This window comes from Vicugna pacos, chromosome 14, assembly GCF_048564905.1.
Source record: "Vicugna pacos chromosome 14, VicPac4, whole genome shotgun sequence".
In the NCBI taxonomy this organism is placed as follows: Eukaryota; Metazoa; Chordata; class Mammalia; order Artiodactyla; family Camelidae; genus Vicugna; species Vicugna pacos.
Window position 1 is genome coordinate 62,651,851 of NC_133000.1, and position 23,557 is coordinate 62,675,407.

Genomic DNA, 23,557 nt, shown 5'->3' on the forward strand with positions numbered 1-23,557 from the left:
CTTATTAGTTGATTCAGTATGAAGAATGTGTTCTAATTGCTCTTTTGGTGAAATTTGCGTTTTTTAGAAGTTTGGGAAACTTTTGTTTTGCTATTTTCAATATTAAAAAGTCCTTTAAAAGGAAAATATTGATTTCCAAACAAAAGGCATTTCCTAATTATATTTAAATATGAAATCCTGAAAATAGAAGGTTTCTTAAAGTGTGGTCCAAATTATTAGCTCAGCAATGTTATGTAACTCAAAGTATATATAAAGTGCAGTTATAAATGTTTAATTATGTTAAAAATAACTTTAAGATTAAAATAGATTAAAAATATCACCTCTGCTTCTTAGTCAGGGATCCAGCAAATTGAGAACTTTTGAAGTCACTTTTGGAACACGCCAGTTAACGTGTGATGAGAGCTCATGAAGGAGGTCTTTGTGTTTGTAGCAGAGCTTGTGGTTTTGAAAGCTGAGAGCCTGGTTTTGCCAAAGTGTCATATGTATGTGGATAGTATTCTGTTCGCTGATAGCGAATTTTTCCTGTGAATACATACAAATGTTTATTGCTATAAATAAACATAACTTAAATGACCCTACACAACTGTGAATTTTGAAATGTGATTTATTTTGAGACCACAGCCAGTATTTAAACTTCTAAGTGGAGGAGTCTCAGTTCAGTTTCCGGTACAGGAAGGATTTCTGACGGCTGTAATTCACCGACTTGGGTGTATGGAGTTTCTGTGTATGGAGGAGACCACAGGGGGAGGTCTGGGGAGGGATGGCGGGGGGGCAGATAACTCCCGATGCGTGGGCTGACACCCTGTCATAAGCCTTCCTGAAATTCTGGGAAAGTACAAACTTCCAGAGGGTTAAAATCTTTTCCGTCTTTAATAAAAGCCAAGCACTGTGCTTCTGTTTCCTCGCCTTCAAATAAGGGGCTAGAATCTAGATGAATAGTCAGAGTTCTTCCAGCCCTAGGATCCATGATTGTAATCTCACCATAATCGCCTCAGGACTGGACTGCTTTGCAAAATAAAATAATTACATTTGTAAGTGATCAGGCTTGTTGGGGAGGCTGGCAATCTGATGAGTTGGGGACACAGAGGAAGCTTGTGGGCATCAGCTCAGCTCGGGAGACACAGGGGTGCAGGCAAAGCTTTAGCAAAAATTGGACTGAGTCAAAAAAGAACAATTCTCATTTTGTTTGGATGTAGAAGAGAGACCTGCTAACAGAGTTCAAGATTATAATGACTCGGTGAATATTTAAATATGGTTATTGCTTCCTTTCTTTTAAATGCAGAGATCTATAAAGCTTTGAGATTTAAAGGTTTGAGATTTTCGAGAAAGAACACAGTGACATGAGACCAGAATGATGTAAGGTGATGACATCAGCATTAGAATGCTGTTGCTAAGGTGAACCTGTTTTTCTCTCTGATCCAGATGGAAGGCTAAATAATTGCCCATTTCTGGTAAAGAATCTATCCATGGCATGATCCCTTTTCTGTAGCAGATAAAACAAAGCCAGAAGCTTTCTCTTTGCACCAATTACTTTTAAAATAAAGATAAAAAATTTTATTATAAAACATACCTCATGTTCTTGGAAGAAAATTTAAGAACGCTTTACGTAAGTTTGAAATTTTAATATATGCTGATGATGTCTTCATGAGATGACAATTGGGTGAATCAACCTGGAAAGAGGTAGCGGTATTTTTAATTTAATGAAAAGGGAAATAGGGAAACATCTAGAAGTGAAAAGAAAGATCTGTCACCTTCTGATTGTTGGCAGAGGGAGGGCAGCGAGGGGAGTCCTGAATTGGAAGCCAGAAAGGCAGGAGACACCGTTTTCTGGCTGTCGACTGAGCTGAACTGAATAATGGCTTATGCCATTTGTCTGGAGAGTACAGGGCATAGCCGAGAAAAGCTATGAAGAAACAAGGGGTGGGATTCAGTGATAATTGGAGGCCAGAGCAGTTGAACACGGAAGTCCCTTCCACATGAAGGTCTTCCAGAGTTCTCCCTGGAGTCTGCATCTTCTGTGTGCAGCAGGCTTCTCCAGAGAGCCCATGACACACTCCCCCACGTCTGCAAGTCTTGGCTCGAAGGGCACTTTCTCAAGGAGGCCTGTCCTGCCTACTCATTGTAAGTGGCGAGTGTCCCCTCCCAACGTGCCTCAGATTGTCAGGTCCCCAGGACTTTCCCCTACTTTTCCTTTTCCTTTTTTAAAATTTTTTTCTTCAAGTCTTAGCACTTGACACCTTCTCATTTACTGTATGATTTTTTTTTTCTGTTACATTTAGAGCCAGCATGCTGTAGTGGTAAAGAAAATGGACCAGTCTGCTTGGGGCAATGGGCTCCACCACTGACCAGCTGTGTGGCCCCATGAAGATTACTTACCTGTGCAGGTGACTTTCTCATCTGTCAGGTAAGGGTGGGATAATCGCAGCATGTATTTCATAGTGTTGTACTCAACACACAGTAATCACTATGTATATGTTTAATAAATAAATTGTCTCTACCCCTTCCAAGACTATGGAAACTCTTAAGAAGCACTTTTCATGAGTGGCATTTGATGGAAAAAAAGAAGAATTTATCCAGAAATTGGTATTTTCACTGGAACTTAGAATTTAGACTGGGCTAAGATTTGGAAGGATAGTTATGCCCATAGGTCGCATACAGTCACCAGGGGTCCCCTGCTGGCCAGGAAAACCTGGGCAAATGACCTCCAAGATTGGTTGAGAAGGACGGCTGTGAAGGTCTGGTCCAGCCGAGATGTCCTAGAGCCACAGGGACTTCCACGTAACTGTGGTTCCAAGAAAGGAGTAGAAAGTAGCACTAGAGACGTGGCAGACAACACACAAGTCATTGGCAAAGTTGAGGACCTTGATACAGTAGGAAGATCTGGTGTCAGATAAAAGACCTGGAGGTGCATGAGGTAAGCAGATCCAGGCATGTCCCAAAGAACAGGGGAAAAAAAGATTTATCTGAGCAAGTGTTTCCCAAAGTGCATCCCCCATACTAGTCAGACGTTAACACCATTACAAGTGAGATGCTTTTTAAATAAAAGGGTAAAATAAATTCTCAAACATGGCAACTACATATCCTGCCTTGGAGACTCACAAAGCATATTCCCATATGACTTTCGATGAAAGCACATGCTTAGTTGGTTATTCCAGTATTTCTTGAACTTACTTGACCATGGACCCTTGCCTTCAGGAACATTTTGAGACTAGTGTCCGCAGATCTCGCCTTGGGGATCATGGTATAATTCTTCTCACTCCTTGGGGTCATGTCTCGCTCATCTCTCTGCCTTTCGTATCTCAGCTGGAACCAATGTATGGCAAGTATGTGATAAATGCTAATCAGATGAGTGGAAAAGTGAACCGAGGTGGAGTCCAATCCTGGGAGAAACAAAAAGAGATGGAGATGGGAGTGAGTGCTTCGAAAAGTGTTTCATCAAGGGATGCTACATTATACTAAATCAAAACCAGTTGCATTCATTTTTAAAATCAAGCTTGCAATCAAAGCTGCACTTACACATATACCATGCTTCATTTCCCACATCTAGTCCATACTTGCGCCCCAAGGTGACAGTTGTCCTCTCTAGTCGGCCAGCTCGCACACTCCCGCTGTCACAGGCTGGCCCAAGACCTCACCAAGATCTTTTTTCTCAAACTCGTCACCCACTTCTGAACCTTTTGAAAAAGCGTTTATTCCCATTCTGTTAAAGTCCCTTTCTAGGGATCTGGGCTGCCCACCAAACTTCAGTGAAACATAAAACGTCCACTGCCAGAGCACACACTGCTGGGTGGCATGAAGCTGCACTCTCCATCCCTGGTCTTGATTCGCCCCTGGTTTTCACACATGTGGCTCTAATGACCCTTGGAAGGCCCTTAGGAAGCACCACTCCAGCTTTGATGGTTGGCCCTGTGTCTCAAACACGGTTTCCTATTCACCCTGCACCATATTTCAGTCCTTTCATATTTTATTTGTTTATTTAGCGAGTATTTATCATCAGCCCTGTATGTCAAGTGCTGTGGTAGGCACCTGAAATGTGCTAATGAACAAAACAGAAAATGCCTGCTGCCCATGGGTGCTTACATTCCAGCAGAGGAAAGGGACAGCAAACAATGACTATCGGGTAGATTATACTTTATGACGAAAGGTGCTCTGGAAAAGAAAGGGGAGTAGAGCAAAGTGGGTAGATCTCCTTCCACCCAATTGCTATTGGACCCCAGGCCAGCTGGTCCCCTCGGTCAGAAGATGAGCGGGAGGCCGCAGACGGAAAATCTTCCAGGTGATCCACCGGGGGGCACATGGCTGCACCCTCTGGCATTTCAGGTTGGGAGGACTCTTTGCTCTGTCCGAAATGGCACCTTACTACAAGGAGGTGGAGACGGAGTCAAAAAATACTCCCCCTTTTTTATGTCTGGAGAGTCAAATTATAGTGAACCCCACAGTAAATGTGAGGGAAGCCGGGCTGGCCTAGGAGAACAATGAGGCTGAGCCGTGTCATAATGGAGAGGAATCATAGGAAAAAGACTCACTGTTTCTTCTTTGCAAGTATTTTCAGAATTGACCATTTTGAAAGGCAAATGGTCACTGGCAAGTCCCCCTCCCTGGGAAGAGCTGGCAGCATCAGTATCCACTTTGTCCCATCCTGGTTTTTTCTCTTTGCCCCTGAATCATCCGAAATACTGGAGGACCATAAGGTTCACGGATGTCTTAGATGTTTGTTTTCAGACGACCTTAGTTTCAGGGTTGGGTGCATCCTGACTTTGTCTCTGCATCATCAAAGGCCCTTGGGCCTCAGGACAGGAGGCCTGATGCAACTAGCACACCAGAAGAAGACAATGAATATGGTTGATGTTGGCCAGCCAGTCGGGACTCTTGCCTTAGTGCCATGGTTCCCAAACTGTACCGTGAGTCACCCTGGGAGACTGCAGTGAACTCACAGGGGTTCCATGGGATATTTTATATTTCTAGGGGGAAACACAGCAATATTTCACATTTGTCATATGCTGTGCAAACTAATTCAAGGTAATTCAATTTCAATTCTAGAATCATACTACATTCCTTTCAATGATATCTGCAAATTTGGACTTTCAGCAGTTGCTCAGAAGAAACCAAGTGCCACACAAAAACCAATGTGGAACAGGAAATGAGAGCCATGCTTTCCATCTTATTTCAAGCTCTGAGAATTGTATGCAGTGCCCAACAGGCACTCACGATCCACTATAAATATTTCATTCTTAACCAACTAGGGTTATTTAAGAACGAAATAAAAATAGTTTTATTCTTTCAAATTTTTTGGTATTAACTTTTCAGTCAGCTACAAAGTTGTTAAAACAAACCCTAAGTTGTTAGGACCTAATTACTTAATAAAAAGAACAGTTAGGTGTTTCTTTTGGGCTAAGAGCACAGCGGGAAAAAAATACTGCCACAGACCGAGAAAGTTTGGAAATCCCTACTTTAATCCATCGCCACATTTTCACTCCTCAGTGAAATCTTGCTAGAATTCTAGAAACCAAAGATGACGATGATGTTGCTGGTGATAATAGCAGTAGTGGTAATAGTGGTGCTCAACATATGTTGAGTATTTATTACTTACCATGTTCTATGCAATGGGTTTCTCAACATTATCTCATTTACATGCTTTATGCAATTTATTTTTCTAACCCAGAAATGTTAAATCTTAATTGTTCCCAGGGCCTACTGCCCCTGGCTTTACAGAGAAAATTTAGGAACTAGTTGAACTTCTTGTGATAGATTTAATTGAAAACACTACCTTTTTGTCTAACAATTATAAAACAAATTTTCTGTTTCTTTCTGCATTTTCAGCAACTCCCATATTTAAAAAAAAAACTACCAGTCTCTTCTAAGTATGCAAATTTTCTCTAGAATCATAAATAAATACACATCAACCAAAATTAATTCGGCACTGCTTCATGCTGGGCCTCGCAGAGGATACAAAAGGACTTAAATGCATGGTCTATGCCCTCAAAGGACTTCCAATAGGATTTATACATAAAATAACCAGAATAAAATAAAAAACAGGATCTACTAAAGGACCAAGTAGGGAAGTACTAGATAGAAATATTCTATTGAGAAAGGAATGTGCCCTAAGATTGAATTGTCATAGACCTGGCCCACCTGCAACTCACCTCCCTGTCTCATCTCTCTCTCTTGCTGTAAACCAGCGTCTCCTTGCTAGCCAATCTCTTCTGGAAATTCAGCACTTCCATCTGTTTTAGGACACCTATCCATTTCCACTCAAAGGCAGACTTTGTTTCTATGGAAATCACCTCCACTTTAAACATCATTAATGGTTAATTTTCCTCTTGTCTTGCGAATTTTGGTATATCCAGCAAAGGAGATGATCTCATAACTGCATATGCCTTTTGGCTTTTATAGTATTTCTCCTTTCCCTTCTCTAGAGGAACTTTTTAAAATATATGGACCAAATCCATTGTCTCTATGGCTTCATTATCAGTCTTTATTAAGAACCTGAATTTGCCTTTGCCACTTCGTTACTAGTGCCATTTTCAAGTTTATCCATTAACCATTCAACTACTATTTAGTAAATGTCTATTATATCACTTGTCACATTAAATGTTGGATGGAAATATGTTAGATGGGTGTAAGATGAATAAAAGATGTTTCATGCAGAAGGAATCCAGTCTCTAAATTAGAAAGGGCATAACACATTCTAAGGATTAAAATTAAAATTAGTAAACTAACCAGTCATACTAGTTGTGAAGCAGGAGAGAAGTGAGTTCAAGAGGAGTAGTAAGAGAATATACTCAAGAATTAGGCAAGAGATTTACCCTGAAGATAATAGGGAGTCATTGGGCAACTTTATGCAGGTAGTGGCATTATAAGATTTGTTGTTTTCAAAAGATGAGTTTGGCTGTGGTGTTGCAAATGGAGTGAGAAGTGAGGGGCAAGATTGGAGGCAGAGAGGTAAAGAATAGACAGAAGGTGATGGGGGCTTGAATTAGGAACACAGCAGAGGAGGAGGACAAAAAAGAAAAAAAGAAGAAAGTCCAGCTAGGATCTGCAGTGTATTGTATTGATCAATTAATTCAACACACGTTTATTATTGAGAATCTCCTCTTGTGTGCCAGGCACATCCTAGATTAGATGCTGGAGAGGCAACAGTGACTTCTGACACTGACAAGCTGGTTGAGAAGATGGATCTTAAGTAATTAACCAAAGAAATGTGTCACCATACCCTGTGAAAAGTGTTGTAAAGTGAACAACATCTATAAAATCTTACTACTCAAAGACCAGTCCACGGACCAGCAGCATCAGCATCACCTGGGAGCTTGTTAGCAGAGCAGAATCTCAGTATCTACCTGAGACCTACTAAGATAGGATGTGCATTTTAACAAGATCCCTGGGGGGGAATCTGCATACATATTAAATTGAGAAGCACTGCCATAGGGTACATAGGGCTGTGCAAGAAAACAACAGGTGTATGTGAACTCATCTTGGGGTCAGGGAAGCGTTCCCCAAAGACGTGGCCTCTGATTAGGCTAGGGAGGTGGGCAGGGGCTGAATAGCACAAGACCTCGTAGGCCATTCTGAGAACTTACGCCTCTTCCTAAGAACAACTCAAAGATGTTTAAAGATTAGATTAGTCGGCTTAAGAAGCCATAACAAAATACCATGTAGACTGAGTGGCTTAAACAATAGAAATTTATTTTCTCACAGTTCTGGAGGCTGATAGTCTGAAGTCAGCATGCCAGTATCACTGGGTTCTGGTGAGGGCTCCCTTCCTGGCTTCCAGATGACTACCTTCTTACGGTGTCTTCACTTGGCTGAGAGAGAGCAAAAAGATCTCTCTCTCCAACCTCTTTCCTTATAAGGGCACTAACCCCTTCACCAGGGCCCCACCCTCATGACCTAATTACCTCCCAAAGGCCTCATCAGCAAATGCCAACATATTGGGGCTTAGAGCTTTAATGTATGAATTTTGTGGGACACAGTTCAGTTCATAGCAAAGAAATATGGAATAATCAAAATTCTGTTTCTGGTTATTATTCTGGCTGATATGCAGAAAAGGGATTGGAGGGATCAAGAACACATGCAGGACACCAGCCAAGAGGCTATTTCAATAGTAAAGGACACTAATAGCTCAGACAGAGTTCCATTGGTGGAGATGGAGCAGAGTGAAACACTACAAAATATTTAGGTGCTAAACTTGACAGGCCTTGATAATAGATTTCATAGGGTGGTTGGGGAGGAGGGTCAAGAATGATTGCCAGATTCTTGGCTGGTGCAGCAAGGTGGATATATTATCAACTCTTGAGACATGAGTCATGCAATCAGCGAGTTTGTGCATGGCATCTTGCTAAATGCAATGAACAATGTAGAAATTAAGATAAGAATACCCATCATTTAGTGAGCATTTATCACATGCCAGCCACTGTATAGACATTTTAGGTACATTATCTTAATTAATATACTACACAAGCCTAGCCTTCTGAGATGGGAAGATCAACTCATCTCTAAGGGTTTAATGGTCTGGGAAAGTGGACAGTGCAGAGTGCTTTTAAAGGGGAAGAATGAATGTTAGAGAAGGTAGGATGAATAGGCAAACCATTACAGAAGAACGAAGGTGTAAGTTGAGGTCTAAAGGTTAGGTAAAATTTTGTTAAGTTAAGCTCTTGGGAGTCAGATCTGAAGATGGGATGTAGGAGCGAGGCCCTGGAGAATTAAGTCATGGCTCCATCAGAAAATTCACTTAGAAAAACAGTGTAGAAAAAGCTGAGTAGAAAGGGAGGGCCCAGATTATGAAGGACCTTGAAGGTCAGTAATTTGGATTTTATAGAGAGAAGAATTGAATATGAAAGGAACATGATGCTACATGACTTCGGAAAACCTGTCTGGCAACAGGGGAGCTTGAACGTGGGGAGGCTTGAGTCCCAGAAGCCAGCTTGTTAGCATTTGTATTAGCCAGAGAATAGGTCAGAGCTGTGAACTAGCTAGAAAGAAAATATCAACCAGATTTAGTTTCATTGAATGGAATCAGAAGAATGAGTCAAAGACTATGATTTCAGGGTTGAAATTATGGGAAAGGTAGTTTCAAAGTCAAAATCAGAGGGGGATCGGGAAGAGGGTATTCATAAACCTGTGATATCCCATTTACATGCAATATAATATTAAGAATATTGATATTTAAAAATAACTTTACCTGTTTGACCACAGAGGTGATTTAAATTTCCAGAAAAATTATAGTAGATGAAAGTAGTTGATGTATTTACATTGGGATGAAAAAGAGCATTATAAAATTTGAGGGGAATAAAGTGTGATATTCTATTGAAGAAATCGCCTACAAATCATATGAAACACTGTGATTTTAAAATGCAATTGGCAAAATCAAAAGAAATCATTACATTCCACCCCAAATGTTACTTCATTACAGATGCACTGAACAGTTTCTTATAAGCAATAGTGCATTGGGTTCAAACTTTCAGATGAATGGGGCTTTGTTCCTGCCTTGGTCTAGCCATGTAATCATGACACAATTTTTTTTAATGCAAAATGTTGTGTTTAGTGGAAGGAAAATGTATACTTTCTGCATTTTCTAAATGCCATGTACATTTTTTCAAAAGGGAGTACCGTTGACTGGGATAAAAATAAATAACCCTTACTAACCTTTCCATTTCTCTTCTCTAGCTTTATCTCAGGGAAGTTCAGCACCTCCAGACCACCCTTTGTGAAGTCGCACCTGATGGCCCCCCTTGAATCACCTGCCATGTGTATTCAGCTGTAAACATCTTCCTGTAATCGTTGCTTCATTAATGACAAAATGGACCAAAACACCGTATTTATCAAGCGGCACCTAAGAAACCTTAGGGTTAGGTGAAGGCGTATCTAATCCTCTCATGGGAGCCTGCCAGGAGCACAAAAAGGTAAAGTATAGATACCAATTTTATTGTTCAGAATTGCCTGATTGAAAACTTAGACGGAAGATACACGGGCTGCAGTAATTAACCTTCACAGTAACAGATGTTATACGAGGTATAGAGGCATGTTTTGACTTTGAACAGGCACTTGGGCTCACAGGTTCTTCCTCACTACTGGAAATCACAGGTACATTTTTTGTAAGGTATATTAATTTCCACGGCAGACATTGAAGTGTTTTCCCTTTAAAAATATATATATATGCTTTGTCCAGTGGGACAAGGACTTCAGTTTCAGGTACAACCTGGATTCCTTTTGAATCTGCGGAGTTTGGTATTTTTCAAAGTCTTTCCAGGGCAGCCACGAGCTTTGGGCTGGCTGTCTTCAAGGGTGCTTTCCAGAGCTACCCCTCTCTCTGCTCTGCCAATTATATGCCACTTTGTCTTGGTGCGATGATCGCTTTCTTCTGAGAGGGAAATTCCTCTTTCATCAGTATGGATGCACTGTTTTCACACACTGCAAGTGCTGTGTTGCTGTGTCAGTCATCCTATGAGGGCCAGTTTCAGACGAGTAGGGCTGACGAACTGGCTGGGGATTGGCTGCCCGCGGCGGGGAGGGATTTGTCGGAAGGAAGGGCTGCAGCTTACAGCAACAGAGTTTAGACTGTCTTTGCTTCATCATCAGAAGGCAAAATTTTCCAGATACGGCAGACGGCTCTCAGAGTACAATAAACAGGGAATGAGAACTATTTACATGGAAATTTCTTCCTCATGATGCAGCGGAGAAGCCTCGGCCGCTTGATTCTGCCAGATGTTCCTGGGGTTACTGTAAAAAGGAAGGCGAGGCAGAGCTAAACAAGGTAGGGGAACCATCCCCCCCTCCTTTTTTTTTTTTTTTTTTGAATGTTTAAAGAGTTTGCTGCAGTATGCTGCATTCCGTGTGTGTTGCTTAGGGAAGCCAGGGAAACCGGATTCCACTAATTCAAATGTAATACTTTCAGGGGACCCTGGAGTTTTACGTAACATTTTGATTTGAGAAAAAGAAATGGCAAAGCGTGAATCTATGCCGCCTGTTTGGGGTGAGGCATAAAACGGGTTTTTATTCAAAGAATAGGTCCATTGATTATTCAACAAAAACCATTTGAATTCTTGGGAGCATTCTTATTTTCTTTTTACAGAAAAATTTTCATACTGCCATCGTTAGCTCCCGAATACATAAAGTTTACATTGATCCTGTTATTTGAAAACAGACTTGTAATTAAGGAAAAGAAAAAAAAAACTTCATGGTAAATAATCATCGATTGAATGTTTAGCCAAAAAAAAAAAAAAGTCTATTTATTAGAAATTAGGGACCTACCTAGCTCCATAATGCCACGGCTTTAATTGAGTTTCCAAAGCACATTTTTAACAAGCCAGCAAGAGGTAGCTTTCTGACAAGTTTTCGATACTGTAGTTCAATGTTTACACTTCTTTTTCTGGCATGTCTGAGCCTTTGTTTCCAGCTTTTAAGTGGGACCATTATATTCAAAAGTAAAGCTGGGTTAATAATGCTTACTGCAATTATCTGATCTTTATGCATTTTTAATGAGAACACACAGCCAGCAGTATAATTTAATGAGGGCAGGCTAGCTTTTAAAGCTGTGTTTTCACTGTGCTGAACCATATCAACTTTCTTGCTGAGAAGCAGCAGTGAGAAATGATGGAGAAGATTTATTTTTAACACACTTGGCCCAAGAGAAGGAAAGGATATATTTGTTAGAGAATTCTTTCTGCCCTTTTCCGTTTTAAATTTCTGCCAGGCATGAGGAAACTGTGCTTTTTTGTTAGGCCTCGGAAGCATATGTTTACAATAAATGTGTAACATTTTTAGAATAGTTAGCAAGCACTGAAGCAAAGGGAAAAAAAAAATCTGACTTGCCTAACCACCACCACTGTGAATGTTCTTCAAGAAATAGGACTGTCTTTTTCAAAGACAAAGGTTAAGTGGAAAGATATTTGTTAATTGAGTAATAGGTGCATTTGGGGGATAATAAGTGTTAAAAAAAAAAAAAAGGAGGACATTCTTATAACCTCTAAAGAAAATGAAGTTTCTTCCGCTAGCCTGCCTGTTTTGTAAGGAGCAGGAGTACTCCTTGAAATAAGGGCAATGCCACGTAGATTCTTCTAGATCCACTGTTTTTACTTTCAAGGAGAAGTGCAGGACACTAGCCCAGAACTTCTGACGTCATCTCCCAACTATTTCTGCTGTGTGTTCTTTTATTCAAGCTCGTGGAGATGAATATTTCCTTACGTCCTGGCTGGGAATGTTCTAACTCTCACTTGGCAGGTCTTAAGTTATGTCTTCAGATTCTCATCCTTTCTAAACCCTAAACTGAACTCCAGCATAAATAGGGCATCTTCTCCTACCTGCCTCCTCATGTCGGGCAGGTCAGAGCGGTTTTTCTGCAGGGTTCTGGCTGTGCTGACAAAGAGCGCCAGGGAGTGGAGCTTGGCTCTGCTTCTGGCCCGGCTTCCCCTCCCCTCGGTGCAACCCAGCGCTGCCACCTGGGCCGACAGTCCCTGTGGCCGCATTCCTGGTTCCCCTGGAGCCACTTTTTAGGACCCAGGTGATGCCACCAAGTTCATGGCTGGTTGTGATGGTGGGAACAGTTGCTCCAGTATAAAGAGCACCATGTCCTAGTGCAGACGGCCTCAAGGAAGGGCAGTCCAGGACTGCAGGCGGTTAATCCTGGGTCACAAGTGGCAACCTTGGTCATAGAGATCGGGGATGGTTAGTTTTTCTTAAGGAGTCTTTTGGGAAAGAATTTCCATCAGGACAGACTGGAGTTCTTGGGAGTTCCCAGTTCTAGTTTGCATCCTCTTCAAGGCTGCTTGTTTTATGTACCTTGAGCAAACACCCATCTCAATTCTCCTCTCTCTTAATAGAATTGAATACTTCCTACACTTTCCGTCATACTTCTAGCATTTTGAGAGGCCTTGACCTTGTAGCCAAAAAAAAAAAAAAGTTATTTGTCTCTTGACACAGTGAGCTGGTTAAAGTACAAAGGGATAGAACCTCTGTATTAATGAAACTGTTGACAAATGTCTTAGGGTATTAAGATACATAGTCACAATATACAGAACGCTTCATTCTACTTAACGTTCATATAAATTTCCTAGGGCTATTTATCCTTAGACCAACACAAAATTTCCGAGGAAGTCAGAGCATTGCTGTGTGTATCTTCTTCATTGATCTTGTGCGAGATACTAGAAGCTGTGCAAACCAGACCCTCTCAAACACAGGCCTTGTATTGCCCAAAGCATTTAGCGTGATTTTTTTGCTTTGACTTTTTTTATTAAATGTGTGAAAGTGGAGTGAATAAGAGAGGAAAGGAGAAAAATACGCTTGTGAAATCTGCCGGTTACGTAGCGTTGCTGGTTAACAGCCTGCCTTCTCCCTGCTAGTTGTTTTAATTTGCTGTTGCTATGGTAAAAACAAATCAATATCACATGGCTTCCAGCCAGTCCCCGCTCGGGGAGTGCCAGAGAGATTCAAGATCAGGTACTCAAGATTCCAGGCAAGAATTGGGAGAAGAGGATTTAGATATTGAGTTTAAGAGAATTCCTTATGAGAGACTGATAAGGCTCAGTCCTGCAGGCATTTTCTCTTCCTTTCTTCCCGTCCTTTTCTACTGATGACAAGAAAAGATGGGTATTGTATGTCAACTATACTTCAATAAGGAAAAAAAAAAAAACAACATAGGAAGGCGTATTGGTTTGTTTACATTTTCCAGAATGACAAAACATATTATCAACATAGAAGGAGGTTGGTCACATTGCAAGTGGTAAAGGATTCTGATTAATGAAGAGGTGGTACAACTGCAGGGCATGTCGGTTGTTGAAAACATAGTTTGGGGCCTTTAATAGCTCCAGGACCAGCTGCACAGGAGAGCTGGCAGGGTCAGAAACAGTTGCTACTGCCGTGTCAGGAAGAGAAAGCTGGCATCTGTGGGAGGCAGGTGGGCAGTGGAGGCAAGGGGCGTTGTGGAAAGGTGGGGAGGTATGAAGCACCAGTGATAGCAAGGGGCAGAGTCCAGAGAAAGCTGTAGGTCCAAAGTCAGGCCAGGTGAACCCTGAACTCTGGGGTCAGAGCAGAACAGGGGACCAGACACTTTGCTCTTTTCATAAAACCTGCCTGAGGCCCAACCCGAAGGCCTAGAAAGAAAGAGGGGAAGTGGCTGTAAAGAGAAGTAAAGATGCCACGGGCCAGGCACCCTTGCTGGAGTGACCCAGTGGGCACAGATGTCCACTGCCGTGGGGAGCAAGGAACCTGCTACTTCAGGCTTTGGTTTCTCTCAGAAGAATGAGGCGAAAGACTGAACTGGGCTTTGTAAATTCGTCAGAATACTGTTTTTCCTCTGGCTTTTTACTCAGCTCTGTTGTTTTTTGGGTGGTGGTGTTGTATTACTATTATTATTTTTTTTATGTGCACAAACTGTTAGTTGAACTGTGATAATAGTCGTAGGAGGGAGCCCACGGTGGCGTCACGGCCGGGCCGCATCAGGCCTTTGTCCCCAGCTGCTCGGCGCTGCCGAGTGGAAGCTAGTCCCCACTCTGTGCCGAAAGTGAGAACAGGTGTGAAAGGTAAGGCCGGGGGCTTTCCTTTGTCAGCCTGAGCCACAGTGCTGATGGATACGTTTTCGGCTGGCCTGCTCCCCTCAATATGGCAGAAACCCCTGGTAATAAAAGTGGACCCACTGAATCACCTTAGTGCTTGGACAAAGAATGCATTGTCTACAAGATTCTAGGTCGGGATATTCCATCAATCAGTCAACAAGTGTTTATTAAACACCTCTTGGCTTCTCTAGCTTTGGCTATTTGGTTAGAATAAGTCAATAACCTGATACCTGACTTGGAGTATGTGCAAAATATAACACAGAAAGAAGTGATGCCAAATTGTAAGTTTCAAGGACTTTAATAATAACTTTATTGGCCAACGTTAACTTAACCTTGTTAACCATCAGATATTAATTGTAGGTTTGAGATAGTTTTGGTGTTTGGGGGGTGAACAAGAGAAAGGATAGTGAGTTTTAAATACCTATGTGTACGTTCTTCGCCTCTATTATATTTCTCTGCATAAATACTGTTTAAACGGCATAAAAAGATGTAAGATGAACCATAGGCATTCAAGAATGCTACCAAAAAATCCCAAAATATTAGGCTACTGAAAACAGTTACCCAGTGTCAGCAAGCTGAGATTTAGCCCCAAGGTGACTGGGGAACAGGACGCATCATCTAAAAAGCCTTCAACACCAACCAACAAAAGGAAATCTCAGACCTTCTCCCACACTTCTGAGCCTTGAGGTGGCTGGGAAGCCCCTGCAATTATGTTACCATCCCCATCCCCATCCCCATCCCGGTGAGGAAACCTGATTCCTGACCCTGGAGGATTAACTACCCCTGCCCTCCTTTGAAGCAGAGTTACTTTTAAAAAAAAATCTATTTCCCTTTTTAAACACAAAGTTTTTGTTTTGTTTTGCTTTTCACTCTAACATCAAAATTAGTGAATATTCTCTGGGTGCAGACCAGCCTCAGGGGAGGGGACCTAGTTTGGGACGACCTGGGAGAGGAGACTGAGGATGTAAGCGAGCCTCAAGAATTATTTTCAGCGATGCGTCTTAGCAGACAGATGGGCAGGTTCTCAGGTCTATGAGCATCTAGGCAAGCTGGCTGCTGTGGAAGAACTTTGGGGGTGGTGAGCCACCTCAGAGGACAGTGGGAGGAGGCAGGAAACACTGAAGACTCCCTGGTCCTGAGCAGTCTGCAGTCCACACTCGCTGGGAAACAAGACACTTACAAACCAGATAAGAATAGGTCAGCACACAAATGCCTGGAGAAGGATAATTAACATATGTATAGTTCTGTATACCCTCTACAAAGGGCTTTCACAGACATTATCTCAATTAACCGTTCAAATAGAAGGTTTAAAAATTGGGAGCCTAAAATTAGAGCACTCCTGTGAAGATGTGCGAGGTAAAGCTCCTGGTGGAGCTGAGTTATAAACTGGATTTTTAAAACTTTTATTCATTGATTTTTTTTCAGCGGTTAATTGATTTGAATTTTGAAGAACAGGAAAAACTGGCAATTGCCCCTGGCACATGAAGGCATGTCACTTTCTCCTGTCCCCAAATGCTTCCTTGGATGACAAGTATATTTATAACTAGTTCAGCAGGCAGCTTAGGTGCAGAAGCAGAACAAGAAGAGAGGTTGATGGGCTTCGCTTTCTCAGCTCCGACTGCTCAGAAGACGTTAGGGGACAAAACCTACACCGGCTTCATGCCCCAACCCAGGCACCCAGTAGCATCGACAGTTTGCATATGACTGGCAGGGAGGTACTTCTAGAACATAAAATTCATAAGTGGTTGTAAGTGGCTCGCAGGTCAGGGTACAACCAAAGTCAACATTGAGACCAAAATTCAAAGTATTGCATTTGCCCATGAGAGCATTTCACGGAGTTCTTTTAAGCCTATTAAGGCTAGGTGCTTTATACACATGTCTCTTGTCTTTTGAAATCTCTTAAAAGAACTTCATGACCTTAATGTTATCCCCCCAAGGTTGATGCCGGCCAGGAGTCCTGAAAGCTTCTGTAGCACACCCGTGACCCCACAGCTAGTGCTTGGCAGAGCCAGGATTTAAACTCAGGCCCAGTCCTACCTCCGAGTTCTGTAGGGAGGCAACACTCTGTTCTCAGCTGAGCAAATAAAATTGAGAAAATTAAAATAATTCATTTGCAGAAAGAAAGAAAAATTCCAGGAAGAGGTAGGAGGTCGATTATTTTAGAAATCTCAGATGTGCTTTGTACAGTTCACATTAGAATACATAAATCCCGGGGGTAATAACACGAGTACAGTCTACACCATGTATTATTTCTGTTTTTATGCTTATCCTGTCTTTTCATGGCCACAAAGTCCCCTTTTTGTCCCCATCTTATAAATTAAATAAAAACCAAATTTGAGTGAGGTTAAGCAATGTGTTAAAAATCTCACTAGCCCAAAAGTAGAAAAGCTGGTCCTCAAAACTATGGGGATCTGTGCATATGATATTTAATGACATAAAACGTCTCTAAATGAAAGTACATGGGTAGTCTGACTTGGCGTTTTCTTGCAATGGATGTTACGGAGTGGATTAAGGCCCAACTCAAGTGATTTTGGGAAGACAGTATGTTTTAAATTGATATTGAATTACTTTTTAAAAATCTGTAAATTTCTGGCATCCCAGATGCAAGCTTCAATTAATCAGCTACGAAGTATTGGTGAAGTACACAGTATATCAATGATTTACTACTTGTAATTTTAAACACCCCGAGAGTTCAGGAAAGTAGAACTCCTTTTGGGCTGGAGTAGTAGACAGGGCTTTGAGGAGGAAGAGATACTTCCTCTAGCTCTGAATGGATTTACTTTATCTACACCGGTGTTTCTAAAATGGGATGTCTACACCCCAGGCCTAGGGCAAGAACATCCTCTACATGAGGAAAGGAAACAATTGGACTTACATCTTATATATTATTTAGCTCACCCTTTTAAAATGTCCATTTTCACATATGTTTGATAATGTAACAGTATGATTGTTATACAAATATAACATTTATGAATAAGTAACTAATCTTCCAATGGTTGTTCCTGCTCAAAAGTGTTTTTTTCTGATAGGGGTCTATGATCCAAGAAGTTTGGAGAGGACAATAGTCAAAATGAGAGAAAGGAAGATTATCTTAAGAAGGAGGAACAGCATGATGTGACGTAGGGACCAGTGTGGACTTAACTTTGAAGAATAGTGATTAAACGTTGGGGAATAGTGGGAAATAAGCTTAGATGAAGTCGGGGAAGTCAGAATATGGAAGAGCTGAAGGGCCACATGGAGAAGTTTAATTTTGTTACCTACAACATTGCATCTCATGCTTTACAAGGATTCCATGAAGACTTGGAAGGTAGGGTGAGAAGTTAGGAAATGTGTAACGAGAGATACCATTGGTCAAAACACTTCTGCAATAGGAACTGGGTTAGAATGGCAGTGTGAGGACGGAGGAAAAAGGGCAAATCTAAGAGGCGTCTTGAAGGAAAAATAATAGAAGTTAGTGAGAGCTTAGAAGAGCCAAAATGACATTGGAGTTTCTGGCAGGAAAAATATTGGTGGGACCATTACAGAAGATGGGGGTGGATGGAAAAAGGGACCAATCAGTGGGAATGCAGTCCAGGAGGGAGGGAGGTTTGAGTTTTGAGATCTGGTAATGGTGTTTTTAAGCTAATGATGGGTCATCCAAGTGGAAAATCCCGTAGACATTTGACAAGTGAAAATGACAGCTTAGGCCCCAGGCTGCAAACGTAAACTGAGACACACTGCATTAAAGCCATTGTTGAGGCCAGGGGTACTCACTACCCCCAAGAACACCGGAGCATAAGTGGAGACAGGCAGAGGACCAAGGACGAGCCTTGGGGAAGACTCCCAGGGCCCAGAAGGGAATAAGAGCCAGCGAAGAATCAGGAAAATAGATTCCCACAAAGGAGCAAAACTGTCCATCAGAAAATGAGTAACAGAAACTGGGACGTGCCATCCCACAGCCTCCACGGTCCCCAGGGGTGACAGTGCAGCCTCCTGCACGGCGCTGTCCTACCCCATGTCACCTCTGACATGAGTGCTCGGCCATGGTCCTCTTGGAAGCAAATATTGATTCACTGCCACGGTTAGAGCCACAGAATGCTGGATGGATAAGGAGGATTTCCTACCTGTATCTTTCATATATATATATAGTTGACTATTCAAAAAGTAAATCTTCATCAATAACCAAAAGAAAGCATTTAAAACCAACAATTGTCAAGACGTATGCATCTGTATCTCAAAACACACATTTTGAGGGTACAAGTGGTTAGGACAGTAATTCCAGAGTGATTGGAGATATCACTGGACACTGGCCTCCTATCATCAAAGACCAGGGTTCATTTATTCCTGGATCTCACAGGTGTCAGTTGAACCCAGCCAGAAGGACTCCTTTGACAAAAATGAGACACTACCCAAAGAAAGCAAATGGTTATTGCCCTCATGTGTACAATGAGCACACCAGAACAGCACTTCTCAAACCTTCATGCACACAGCAAACCACTGGGGAGCTAATTAAACGTGTAGAGTCTGATCCAGTAGATCTGGAGTGGGGTTCAAGATTCCACATTCCTAACAAACTCCCAGGTGATGAAGATGACACTCTAGAACACAACGGTGGCTTTGCCAGTGGACATGTAGGTGGCAGCGGATCTCTGGGTCTAAGGTGATTTTCAAGGAGTGCTCTGTAGGGCTGAGGGCCAGGACCTATCTGCTCAACACAGGAGGCCTTTCCAAGCTGCCCAGGCTCAGAGTGGAGCTGCGGTCCAGCTGACTTATCCCACAGACTTGTACCAAAGCTGCTGTGGTCCAGGGCGTGACGGTGGGGACTTGAGCTGCTTCTAGCAGCTCTCTGGCCACAGACAGCCGGTCTGTGGATGCCTCCCTGTGCCTGCGATAGCGTCCTCTCTGTGGACACAGACTCTCACCAATTCCCCAAGAAATTTGCTCACCGCCTCCAAGGAAGCCTAGGGTGTTTGTTTACATGTCTTCCCCAGAGATATTGTTTTCCTACCAAATATGTGTGTTCAAAATCAGCCTTAGAGGCTTCCTCTAGATGGTGGTCAGAGCTGGAGCCTGCAAGTCTGACGTGCCTTCTTCAGTCCTCACACCCTCCAGGGATTAGTTCCAGGAACTCTGACAAACTCGTTTCCCTTAAGATAATGCCATTCTCCCCTCATTCTCTCCACAGAATAGGAAGAGTAAAGAAGAAGTGTTACGTGCAATTAAAATCACATTTGTTTAAAAGTTCTAATTCTGAAGTCCCGAGATATGAGTGAAGACATTAGAAAGGATAGCTGTGTCACGTGGTAGCTTAAGTGCAATGCCCGGGCCAGCCTGTGGACAGCCTTAGACCTTGTTTCGTGTCCTTCTGACTTCCCCTCCCTTCAAGGCCTTCATTTTTCTGTTTGTCCGGCATGTGGACCCTCTTTCCTAGAGCCAGAAGTCTCACTAACCTGATTTAGAGGAAGTCTTCCCTGCCCAGATGCCCATTTAGTCTGCACACAGATGGCCGGTATTTTTACGCATTTTTAATTTACCAATAACCTTTTAGGACCTAAAGGAAACAAGTGTTTATTGAGTTTATTGAGTGCCTACTGTATGCCAAGCCCTCCGCTGAGAGCTTTATGTATTCAGTTAAACCTTCTCACAAAGCAAAGAAAGTGCAGGAGGCAGAGTTCCTTGCCAAGGTCATGCACGAACAAGTGACAGAGGAAGGGGTGAACTCTAGTTGTGAGAGGAGGTGGGGGTCTCCAAACACTCAGACCTCTTCTAACGGTACTTCCCTAGTGGTAGCAACAAAAGGAGTCTGCTTTAGAAAAACTGCTCTTGCATTTGCACATGACTTGTAGCAGAATTCACTAAGGAGTTAAAGAGAACACGAACCAGCAATTACTGGCAGACTGCGGGCATGAGTTCAGTTTTAGCCACGAGTTCCTCCTCACAGAGGGACTTGGGGAATGGCCAGGGATGGCTCGCGCGTCACCTCCACCGTTTGTTGTGGTTCGTGGGCCTCTTCCTTACTTCTGAGTTGCCTTTGTGTGTGTGTGTGTGCGGGCAGGACGAAGCTTCAAGAAAGACCTCCTCTGAGGTCTCTTCCGGATACTTTCGGTCGAAGACACATAAAAGCTCGTGATCAGCTGCGAGGCCCGTGCAGAAGTGAGATGTTTTGTGTTGTGGTGGCTTGGCTACCCTCTCTGAGAACCTGGAAATCGCTTCCTTTACGTCCACCTCCCTCTGCACGTGCAGGGCTGTTCGCGTTCTCGTGTGCCACCCGTTCTCCAGCGAGGGCACGCGGTCCTCCTGTCTGGTGGCGCGCGCGCGCTGCAGGCGGCCCTTCTCTCTTGCTCTGCGGGCTCCTGAGCTGACCCGTGCCCTCTTTTCCCGGGTTTTCTTCTCGCTGCCAAGGCTGTTCCTGGCATCCCTACTAAATAGCACACAGATGCCCCATGTCTCTGGGGTTCTATTCACACCTGACTCTTAGCTGGTAGAAAGGACTATTTATTTGCCCCTTTAGGAAGCTCATCATTTGAACCCTAAAGTGTCAGCTTCCTGGCAGCCACCACAAAGACCATCCCCTCAGGAAACAAAACAAACCCTGTCTCTAGAGTTTCCCTGTTTCTTTTCTTCAAAGTTCCCTGTTGCAACTGGGCTGCAATTAAGAGGCAGGATCAAAGGGACTCGCAGCCTCTGGGGCTGCTGGGACCCATGGAGAACTTTGGTCTTTTTAACTCTTTGCTTCCTGTGGCCTGCTACTCCAACTGCGTCTTTGTCTGTCTGGGTGCCCAGGTGTCAGAACGGAGAGCTGTGGGGACGCACGTCAGAGGCGGTGGAGGGACTCTGCACACTGCGCCAGCTTCTGAGGGCCCCTGCTCTCTGAGAGCCACCCCACTGACAAAACGCACACACGTAAGACGCAAAGCAGGAGGGAATCCCAAGTCGGGAGGAACCGGAGGGGTTATCTAGCTCGTGTCCGCCGTCTCCCGCAGTCCTGCCGAGCTGCTCCTAACTGCCCTCGTCCATCTCTATACATGGGACCATCACGACTCCACAATGCACACAAATGTAACAATTTGTTATACAGTTTTTCCTTGTGCTTAACTGAAATGTGACTCCCCATGACCTTCACTATCAGCCCTTGTTCAGACCTTTGGAGTGACCCTAGGCCAGTCAAATGCCCTGTCCCGTGTTCCAAGGTAGCAAACAAACTTCCTCTGATAGGAGCAGTTGGCACCTCCTATTACCTGCAGGAATCATACTTTTGTTTATGCAACCTAAGACCCCCGAGCTCTGCTAGCAGCTTTGTCACGCCGCTGGCCCGTATGGCTCGTATACTGGAACTCGGAACCAGCTGTGATCAAGACAGGGGTGCGGCTCTCCACTTCCCCTCAGCTTGGCTCAGGCCTGAGCGCCGTAGGGGAAAGCTGATGGGTGGAAGTGAGACGGGGAGGGCCAGACATCTTTCCCCACCACATGGAATGGGTTAACGTCGTCTTCCCTTCCAGCAAGAGACTCTAGGCCCCTCCGGAAATACCTGGCAAGTTCCTGGGCGTTGACTTGCAAAACTTCTCATAGAAGGATAGAAAGACGGATGTGAGATAGATGATGGGCAGATAGATTTAGGCTGATATGTATGTATGTGTATATTGCACTCACATTGCTAGAGATTAATACAGATACAGATGTAGATTTAGATTAATATATAGATTAGTATTTTATATACAGATAGAGATGGGTAGATAAAGATTTAGATAAATATATATTCACAAGTAGATAACTATAGATATAAATTAATATATATATGGACACAGAGTGGTAGGTAGATGATAGAAAGATAGATAAACCAGTAATAGTCACACAATGTGAATACCACTCTAAGGCAGTTTTCTGAGGAAAAGCACATATTTTTGGTTTTTCTGTTTTGTCGTCTTTGCTTTGTGGCACAACAAAAGGGCGCTCATTTTAGCAGTGGCTCTGAGTCCTCCAGAGTGTCTCTGTGGCTCTCAGCACGGTCCTCAGCAGCTTAGAGACACACTCTGTCATCAGTAGATGCCAAGGTCACCGAAGGAACTAATTAATCCCAGCTCCAGTCAACAGCAGACAGCACCAACCTGCCCTCCTTCCTCCGAGAGGGAGAACCAGGAAGGATTTTCTCCCTCAGTTCCGCCCAGACCTACTCAGGGCCACCCTGAGCAAACAAAGGAAGGGAGGGAGGGCTGGTAAACCATTTCCCGACTTGCAGGCCAGGATGCATGTAGAGAAAGCCTTTTCTAAGGCATTAAAACTTGAGTTGAGATTAACCTTCCAGTTTTTCTTAGGAAAATTCCCAGGTGGATATTTAACCTGAAGGCCCCCAGGCCCCTTTTCCATCACAACACTGCCTGTTCTTTTTTCTTTTTCTTTACTACAAATCTCTCTAATGTCCTCTAAACCCAGCCAGCATTCTTTGCCATGCTAAAAATTTGCCTTTTTAATTAAAACTACGAATTTTCCAACTGACCGCTAGGGAGCATGAATTCACCCCCACCCTCCCCCCGGGTAAAATTTATGTCATATAACCCAGACCACACTAAATAATTGATCAGGAAAAGTAATTGAGAGGAGTGATGATTTTTGGAAACGCTGACGGGCGGAAAACACAAGATGCGAAGTTGGGGAAGTTTGCTGTCAAACGCTGTGGATCCCCGAGTTAATGTTAGCCCCTTAGCCAGGTTCGCCTTGGGTCTTCAGCGAATCGTTCTGTGGCTGTGGATTTTTGTTTGATGTTCTGATCTGTTCCTTCCAGCAGGAGAGTCAGTGCAGAAAGTCATGGAGAAGCTCCCACATGGCCTGCATGCTTCGTCAGGTCAACAGTCCAGGACCAGTGCCGCTGTGGTTTGGCCCAGGGCCGTCCGTGGGTCCTCCCCGGATCCCTGGAAGCTGCTAGAGCAGGACGGGCGCTGGTGTGGGAGTTAGTTCCCCCTCAGAGTTTGGCAGAACCTGCAAATCCTGCAGTTAGGTTTGTGACACTCTCCATCTTGTTCACTGGTTCAGAGCCG

The 23,557-nt window shown here is 43.3% G+C and overlaps 1 protein-coding gene and 1 long non-coding RNA gene across 9 annotated transcripts in view; one reads left to right on the forward strand and one right to left on the reverse strand.

Annotated features, from left to right (window-relative positions):
- Positions 1-255: 255 nt before the first annotated feature.
- LOC140701167 (uncharacterized) lies at positions 256-1,664 on the reverse strand. Its single transcript, XR_012080080.1, has 2 exons — positions 1,571-1,664; positions 256-522 (listed from the first exon to the last, which is right to left on the reverse strand). It is a non-coding gene; the product is annotated as an uncharacterized lncRNA (long non-coding RNA).
- The window catches only part of MBNL2 (muscleblind like splicing regulator 2), a 158,333-nt gene continuing 136,260 nt past the window's right edge, over positions 1,485-23,557 (forward strand). For 3 of the 8 annotated variants that reach the window (XM_072976465.1, XM_031684419.2, XM_072976467.1), the window contains exon 1: positions 10,528-10,750. The gene's annotated coding sequence lies outside the window, so the exon portion shown is untranslated. Of the gene's footprint in view, positions 1,607-1,991; positions 2,122-2,279; positions 2,405-9,663; positions 9,900-10,526; positions 10,751-23,557 lie in introns of those variants that run through there. The other 5 variants (XM_072976463.1, XM_072976464.1, XM_031684421.2 and 2 more) reach the window with 4 other exon arrangements.